The sequence below is a fragment of the Lepidochelys olivacea genome (genome assembly GCF_965140295.1).
Source record: "Lepidochelys olivacea isolate rLepOli2 genome assembly, chromosome: 17".
Lineage (NCBI taxonomy): Eukaryota > Metazoa > Chordata > Testudines > Cheloniidae > Lepidochelys > Lepidochelys olivacea.
The window spans coordinates 20,160,297-20,169,803 of NC_140427.1; positions in this window are offsets into that span (position 1 = coordinate 20,160,297).

Sequence of the window (9,507 nt, forward strand, 5' to 3'; positions counted from 1 at the left end):
GGTCAGGCTAGCCCTGGAGAGCGCTGAGTGCCATTCCTAGCCTCCGCCGCTGCCCCCCCGTGTGTCCTCGGGCAAATCACTTAACCTCCCAGGCCCAGATCCTCCAAGGGATTTAGCGTCCTCCCACCCATTGATTCCAATACCTCCGGAGGAGCTGTACCTCGGTTCTCCACCCGTACAATGGGTCATGGTTTCTCCCTGGCGTCCTGATGCTGAATTGGGCATGGTTCTGGGGGAAGATTGCGTCGGGGATCGGTCCTGCTTTGAGCAGGGGGTAGGACTAGATGACCTCCTGAGGTCTCTTCCCACCCTGATCTTCTACGATTCTATTTCTTAATGGCATGAGATGGTTTGGGCCGGATTTTCGGGGAGGGACTCACGCCGGGCTCTGCCAGCGCGTACTGTGCAGTGCATGCCCTTTGGCGCATGCCGTGCTGCAGGAGTTTGCATCTGTGCTCAAATGCATTTGGCACTGACCAGCGGTAGGCAAGGGGGTTAGTGCCCCAAAGGCGTGACCGCTGACGGGCGCGGGGGCAAAGTTGGGAGTGCACATATGGGGTTGGGGGGGACTTGAAATCAGGCCCTTAAAGCCACATTATCAGAGGACAGAGCCAATGCACCAGGTGAAATACACACAGCCTTGTTGTTTTCACAACCCCCCACATTTGTACATACAAACCTCTGGTAACTGCTAGCCCAGCCTGTCTTCTGCATAGGGGTGTAGCCAGGGAAACGGGGTGCAGGGTTGGGACCTTCCTGCGCCCAGCTACCCCACAGCCCTGGTGGAACATAGAGCAGATGCATGTTGCTTTATGTCACGGCTGGGACCAGGCCGCAGTGGTCCTGGGATTGGGGCCGTGAACGGTGCTATAAAGGCACCTTTGTCCCACATCCCATTTAGACTGTCAGAGAAGCCGAGCTAACACTTGGCTAATTCCCAAAGCTGTTGTGAAACTTAACTGATCAGGGCGAGCTCCACAGATGACAGCTCTGTAGAGGTCTGAGCCGATGCCTGCCGACATCTGTAGGGGCTGGACTGGCCCCAGCAGCGTACTATAGTTGTTCTCCTGTATCTTGTATATTCTGTTATTCTTGTATATTACCCAAGCACGGCGCCCACAGCTTTTCCACGTATCAAACTCCGTCCCCCATGTCAGGACCCTGCAGTATGAGCGGGTCGGGGCCGGTCAGTGGTCATCTTTGCATGCAAGCTCGTATAAACCTTTCTGATGCTTTCCAGGAAAATTCAGACTCCATTCCTGTCTGCACTGGAGATCCAAGTCTGTTTTTGGAGGCTTTAAAAATACGCACAGAGAGGTTGTCCACTTGCAGCATTTTTCTTTATAAAAGAAATTTTAACACGGGGGGGGGGGAAGGAGACGTGGATTCCCCTTATTTCCAGTTGTCTGGGAATTCTCTTTCTAACCCCACTGAAACAAGACACTGACAAACATAAAGCCAGCTGCAAGGATCTCAGGAACTCCTGGCACCAGCTCTTCTCCAGAAAGAAAAGGGACGGTCCTGGCCTTGGACTCAGCTTTTGGCTTTGCCCCAGACTCCTTGAGCAAGTCCTTTAATCTCTCTCTGCATCAGACCTGCACATTTCAGCAAGGGGCTGGCACTCTGTACAGATTCCTGTGTCCATCATGGCACAGGGCAAAATTTCCAGGGAGGTTTTCCACCTTCTCTTCCAAGAGAAGGAGGGAGCAAGAGGGAGAGATGGGGCAAGAGCTAGAAGTTGTTGCCTGAGCTCAAGGAATTGAAAGGCAGGGAGAGTGCTGACTTTAACAGCTGCCAGGGTGCCCACCACCAGGTGCCAGACAGACTCCTCTAAGCTCATTTCGTGCCTACGAGAAATAGCTCCGCGGAAGCGCAGCAGGAAGGCAGTTGCATTAAGGGCCCTATCATGGGCCTTGTGCTTTCATTTCAGTGTGTTGCTGTAGCTCCTAGAGGCTCCGAAGTAGATCGGGGGCTCACTGTGCTAGGTGCTGTACACACACCTAGTAACAGACAGGCCTGCTCTGAAGAACTCACCCTCCTAACAAAGGGTGGGAGGGGGAACAGAGGTATAGGGAAGGGATGTGTCTTGTCCCAGGTCACCAGCAGAGCTGCTTAGACCCCCAGGTCTCCTGACCCCCAGCCCCATGCCCCACGCTGCCTGCACCTGCCATGAGTGTGTCAACCCTCCCCCGCCATGGCCAGCAGAGCCCTTCACCAGCTGTGTCCCGCTTGCCATGTGGGTGACCGCTCTTCATGGCCCCCTCAGGACTGAGGCACTGGGCCTTAGTATTGTCACGGCACCTCAGAGCCCCAGGGGTGCACCAGGGCCCTCGAGCCCCAGGGGTGCTCCGCAGCCAGCACGTGGTAGGAAGGCAGAGGCTGAGTACACAGGAGGGTCACGGGAGAAAGACAGACTGGTTCCTTGTGCAGAAGCCCTCGGGGAAGCATGATGGAAAATCAGAAGCCTGGAGCTTGCGTCCCCCCTTTCGCTCACACGCCACAACAAAGAGAACGCGGCTGTGGGTGCCGGGACCCGCTGTGGTGAAGCCCCGCGGGGAGGGGGGTCAGGGCAACGGATGCTGATGAGTCAAAGCTCCAGGTGCTGATCAAAGCACTCTCAGGGGGAGAGGCTGAGCCATAAGGCAAGTGTGATGTGCCACCCCTCGCTCTGGGTGAGGCCTGGAGCATGCTTTTCTATCACGGCTAGCTGGGCCGCTCTGACTTGCTTTGCAGAGGGTGGAACCAAAGGCCGCTCCAACTCTCCGGTCTATCACAAGCTTGCCCCTTGGGGGAGGAAGAGACTTTCTGCATGGAACCGGCAGCTTCACAGTAATTCCCACCTAGCTGCTGCTTCCCTCACGGACCTGTTCCCGTTTGACTAACACGCTGGCTCACCCACCCAGGAGGCCGGTTCTTCCTGCCTCCGTCTTCCTCGGCCCCAAAGTTACGTGGCTCGGGGCAGGGACAGCACGATGACTGGCTAGCAAGTTCAGAGGTAAACCGACCCCATGCTGGGCAAGACAAGGGTCGCCTTGCCATGGGGCTGGGGCAGATCGCCCCATTGCTGAGGAAACAGGGCCTGGTTTCCAGAGGTGCTGAGCACCCACACTCCTCTCTGTGTCTGGAAGGAGGAGGACCCTTGGGGAGAGGAATGGGGGCAAGGTGAGGCCGTGCAAGTCCATTGCAGCTGGGTGGCCTATCACCAGCATCCCCCTTTCCAGCTGGCAGCCCTGACAGACCGTGCTCCAAAAGGTGGGCACGTGCCAGCTCTTTGGAGCAAGGCCCAGCTGTTAGTTGTGTTTGTACAGTGCCTAGCGCAGCAGGAGAAAGACTGACTGGGTCCTTGTGCAGAAGCCCTCGGGGAAGCATGATGGAAATTCAGAACCTTCTCAGCCTCTGCCCTCCTACCACGCGCTGGCTGCGGCCACCAGAATGCTAAACAGCAGGGGACTGCCCGGGTGCTGCCATCCCATTGCCAGCTCCCTTCCCCGAGCCGGTCTGGAAACCCAGCTGGTGAGAAGGAAGCAGAGAGGTTTGCAACAATCAGTGCTACACCTATATTGGGGGCTGCTCTAAATTCTCTTCTAAGGGCGGTTCAGTCCCAGTGGCGTCTGAAAACTCAGCCCCCAGAATCCTGAGCGTCCTCTAGGCCTGCCAGTGTCTTTTCTCAAGTGCGCTGTGTATTTTCCATCATTTAAGAGGACCCCAAAAACCATTAGCCTTTGTACAGAGCGCGAGTGGTCCTTGGCGCCGCAAGTAAAGATACAATCCCTGCCCCCAGGAGCTTACAATCTGCTCTGGCACACTGGGGAGGTCAGGCCAGGCAGCCAGAGGAAGGAAGTTGGAGAATCAAGTCACAAGGCTGCTTGCATGGGACAGCAGAGAGCCGGCTAACTCCCTGTTTGGATCAAGCTGGGGTTTGAGGCATCGGAGAGGGAATGACACACAGGCACTACGAGGCCGGCTCAGAGGCCCATCTAGTCCACCATCCCCTCTCAGACGCTAGCCAGTGCCAGTAGCTCCAGGGAACCTTTTGGACAGTTATGGGATCATCTGACCAGTCTCTCCCTAACCCCAGGCAGTTAGAGGTTGAAGTGTGACATCTCCAGGACATCTTTTCGTTTGTCTCACGTCACTGGGGGCCTTCGTGTCCTCCACAGAAATGTCCAATACGCTCTTTGCTTCCAGGACATCTTGGAGCAGTGAGTTCCACCAGTTACACATGGGCTGTGCATAAAAGCGTTTCCTTTTATCCATGTAGGTATGTATGCATCACTCACCCAGCATCCCTGTGAGGAAGGGTATAGATAAGGAGCTGAGGCATAGAGATTAAGTGACTTGCCCACCTGCTAAAACTCGATGGAGCTTCATCTCCATCGGTGTCTAGCAGCCGCAGCCCCCATTGACCTCAATAGGAATGACCACCGCTCGGCCCCTCGAAGAACCGGGCTGTTTGGTTTTGTTCAGATGCACCCTTTGCTTAGGAATCAGCCTCGCTGGCCCCTCCCACTTCCTGCGTCTGTGTCTGAAAAACCCAGAGGCACCAGCTTACAGCAGAGCTAAACATAGAAACGCTGTCCCTCAGCTCCCAGCTGTGCGGGGCAACAACACACACCTGCTCCTCCCCACCCCCGCCAGCCCACCCTCTGCTCGCAGCAAAAGCCAGCCTTCGGTGCCAGGCCGTGGGGAAGGATCCAGCGGAAGGGCTGGCTTGGATTTCTGCTTCTCCTTCGTTTTGCCTTCAGCCTGTACATCTGGGTGCAGCTGGCAGCCAGCGCATACGGGTGGAATCATAGGACTGGAGGGGAACTTGAGAGGTCATCTCGGCCAGCCCCCTGCACTGAGTCAGGACAAAGCATTATCTAGACTGTCCTTGACAGGTGTTTGTCTAACCTGCTCTTAAAAAATTTCCAGTGATGGAGAATCCACAGCCTCTCTTGGTAACTTGTTCCAGGGCTTAACTACCCTAATGTCTAACTTGAATCTCCCTTGCTGCAATTTAAGCCCATTGTTTCTTGTCCTGTAATCAGGGGAGAACACTTGATTACCCTCCTCTTTATAACAACCTTTTACTATGTACCTGAAGACTTGTTATGTCCCCTCTCAGTCTTCTCTTACCCAGACTAAACAAACCCAGTTTTTCCAATCTTTCCTCATGTTTTCTAGACCTTTAATCATTTTTGTTGCTCTCCTCTGGACTGACTCCAATTTGTTCACATCTTTCCTGAAATGTGGCGCCCAGAACTGGACACGATACTCCAGTTGAGGTCTTATCAGTGCTGAGCGGAAGAATTACTTTTGTGTCTTGCTTACAAGGTTTTTTTTTGCAAGTATTACACTGTTGACTCATATTTAGCTTGTGATCCACTATGACCCCCAGATCCCTTTCTGCAGTACTCCTTCCTAGGCAGTCATTTCCCATTTTGTACATGTGCAAGAGATCGTTCCTTCCTAAATGGAGTACTTTGCATTTGTCCTTATTGAATTTCATCCTATTTACTTCAGACCATTTCTCCAGTTTGTCCAGATCATTCTGAATTTTAATCCTATCCTCCAAACCACTTGCAACCCTTCCCAGCTTGGTATCGTCCGCAAACTTTATAAGTGTACTCTCTATGCCATTACCTAAATCACTGATGAAGATATTGAACACAACCGGACCCAGAACTGACCCCTGTGGAACCCCACTTCTTATGCCCTTCCAGCTGGACTGTGAACCACTGATAACTACTCTCTGGGAACAGTTTTCCAATCAGTTATACACCCACCTTCTAGTAGCTCCATCTAGGTCGTATTTCCCTAGTTTTTTATGAGATGATCATGCAAGACCATATCAAAAGGAAGTGTCATGAAAGCTTATGCTCAAATAAATTTGTTAGTCTCTAAGGTGCCACAAGTCCTCCTTTTCTTTTTACTAAAGTCAAGATATACCATATCTACTGCTTCCTCCTTCTCCACTAGGCTTGTTACCCTGTCAGAGAAAGCTATTCGGTTGGTTTGACAGGATTTGACCTTGAAGGGGACAATGGTTTGATCGGTCAACGGTGAGGAAATGAACATTTGCAGCAGCTGGCCAGCCTCCGCACTGTCCCAGATCCATGCACCTGCATCAGAACGGGCTGCCTCTTCCCCGTGCCGTCGAGAGGGAAAGCGTGGAAGGGGCATGCTTCCCCTTGCAGGGATTTGGAGCAGAGGGGCGCTGCTGGATCAATAGACGAGGGAACTCTTGGATAACAACATTGTGCTGACTCCTTTCAGAGCCCCTTTGCAGCTGGGCTGCTCCAATGCAATGTGCTAAATATGCCTCGCTGTTAACATCCGCCTGGCTGGGTTAAGGGTGCAAGGAATGCACAGGACAGCTCTGCTTGAGAGCAGGGGCCAGACTGACTAACTGCTAGGCTGGCTCCTGTCCCCTATCGGCCAAGCTTTAGGGTGCTGGAATATGGACGTGGAAGCGGGATGAGTCCAGCAGAGCCATGGAAGGGGAAGGACGTGGGTTTGTGAGCTGTGCTGCAAAGCAGTTCCTCCTGACAGGTCACCTCCCTGCTCTCTTCCATTGTCATGGGTGTGAAATAGAAGTAGTGGCCCTCTTTGCCTGATGACTCTCTCCCGGAGGCAGAGCTCAAAGAGCACGTCTGTCAAGAGAGCGCAGGGGGCTTCCAGCTCATCACTCTGGCCAACAAAAAGCAGATGAGACCCAGAAATGCAGGGAGATCGCACCTGCTGACACAGCAGGGCAGCGGCAAGGCAGCAGGGACTGTTCGCTCTAGGCACTGCTCCCATGATCTCCCTGGTGCGTGGAGCAATGGGACGAGGGCTGGTCCCATAATGTTGAGTTCTTTCAGCCAAAGACCTCCCAACTAACTCTTGCTACCACCAAACCTTGTCTTATATCCATTAGAGAGCCCAGCCAAATGGCTAGAGTAAGGGGCGGAGCCATAAGCCCTGTGCCCCTGAACCTGCGACCTCAGCCAAGTCACTTAATCTCTCTAACTCCATTTCCGTCTCTGTAAAATGGGACTGGCACCACGATCACGGAGGTGGCTGAAGCCATGTGTCGATTGTATCCTAGACAAATACACAGACAGGATCCCATTTAATTTTATAATTGTGAGAAACATCTAATAATGAGAACGGGTCAAATGCTTCCATTTCAAATGCTTTTGACACAAAAACGCCTTTGTAGAGAATGAACACTTCCACGGAGAATTTGTTATTTTTTCCAAAGTTTTCCTTTTTTTTTTTTTTTTTTGGTTTTGACAATAACTGATTTTTCCCCAGTCCTTCTCCGGAGATGCTAGTTTGCAGGGAATGAAGCTGGGGATGGGCGGCAGGGGACAGTTCACTCGATGATGCCCTGTTCTGTTCATTCCCTCTGGGGCACCTGGCACTGGCCACTGTCGGAAGACAGGATACTGGGCTAGATGGAGCTTTGGTCTGACCCAGTAGGGCTGGTCTTATGAGAGAAAGGCAAAAGCATTAGTATTTAGAGATGGAGCATGCTGAGGGGTAGATACTAAGTGAGGTTAGGCCAGATGACAAGTCAGTGGCCAAGCCAGGAACGACTCTGACCACTAGACAACGTGCACAGGCCCCAATCCTCAATGGGAGTTAGAGGCCTAAACACCTTTGAGGATCTGGGCTCCTATGCTTATGAAAGAGAGAGCTGGAAAGTGCCACTTGAAAGCAGGCTTCTCTGACATCATTTGTGACCCCTAACTATCTCTGCTATCCTTTGGCCTCTCTGAGGGGCTGCTATTCGGCAGCAGCTAAGCAATGGGAAGAGATGTTCAAAGGGATCCAGGTGAAACCACTCAAAATTAGCCACTGCGTCTGAATAAATAGTGCATACGTGGACAAATGGCTCCTTCCCCCTGTGCCACTTCTTCCCCTCTCCCCAGTGCATGGTAAATGGAGGTAACCATCAAGGATTAGCTAGAGTGGAGAGTGTCTATCTCCCCTGCCTTCCCACTGTGACCCCAGAAGGGTTGGCTCAGCTAAGAATTATTTGGCGTAAGTTACACACAAATAAAGCTGACCCCAGGCCTGACCAATCAGTGCCCAATCACACCATGACATGCACCTAGTAATAAACCCCGACTGAGCAGCCCGGAGCATCAGGAAGAGACTCCCTTGAGGGACACTTTCCTGATGAGGGAAGAGCCATTCCCAGCCTTCATGTACTTCATCAGCCATGCGACATGGAGAAATGGAGCCATTAAGCGTCATTTGGACACTTAGTTACGCTGAGAAACTTAGCCAAATGTCTGCACAGTTTATTTTGATAAACTGCTTGGTGCCGCGGAGCGAGGAAGAGCTGGTGACAGGGGAACTCATGAGCCCGCGCGTCAGCTGTGTCTAATGAGGAACATAGTAGGGAGACAGCAGAGGTTGGTTCGCTTCCCAGCTCTGCTACAGACTCCCTTGTGTGACCCTGGCCAAATCACTTAATCTCTTTGGGGCTCAGGTCTCTCTTACTACGGCTACGGAGCAAGGCGCTCCCACTCGGAAAGCATCGGTAACCACAGCTCACTGGTGGAAGGTGACAAAGCGTTTGAATGCGCTTTGACCTGGTGGAAAGCAAGGCTGAAGGCAGATTTCAATAGAGCAGCTGCTACAGAAAGGAGTGAATGGAAGGGATTTCATTAGGCATGTCTCTGGGTAACAACCTGGAGCGAGAAAGGGTACGTCTACACTGCAAAACAAACCCCGTGATAGTAAACCTCAGAGCCTGGGTCAGCTGACTCAGGCCCACGCTACAGGACGGGGGAGGGTTTCAGAGCCTGGGCTCCAGCCTGAGCTCCAACATCTTCATGGCTATTTTTAGCCCTGTAGCGCAAGCCTGAATCCGCTGCCTGGGCTCTGAGATTTACTATCCCGGGGTTTGTTTTGCAGTGCAGATGTACCCTGACTCAGCAGGGTTCCCATATTACAGGGCTCAGGCTGCTGCAGCTAATCAAAGGGTGTGAATGGGCTCCACTCCCCCCCCCCATTGTTAGAATGGCTATTTTCAGCTTGCCCGGTCTTCGCCTCCTCTCGGGGACTATTTAAATGTGCTCCTGACTAGCATGGAGGAGACAATCCAGGTGCCCCCCTAATTACGAACACACAGTGCCCACAGGACCAAACCCTTCTCGGGTTCCTAGATCTCCCCACCTCCCACGTCACTGGTCTGGTATTGGGCCCAAGTCTTCCTTTTACAGCCACCTTCCACCCACCCACAACTCACTGGCTGCTTTTCTTTTGCGCTCTGTCTTCCTCTCCCAAGCTGCAGCTGACTTAGCATCAGGGCATGATACAGGGGCCACTCATTGACAAAACCAAGGGTTCAAAGATTGAGTCAGGCCTGCAAAAAGCCATGGATAAAAACCCTAACTTTTAAAAATAATTGGGGGGCTTTTCTCTTCAGTTTCCTAGTTTTGGCTCCTTTAGGGGATGTCCTGTTCAAGAGGCTTTTCCCATGTGGGCGAGGAACTTGGTCTTACTTTAAATGAAAGCTGAGATTCT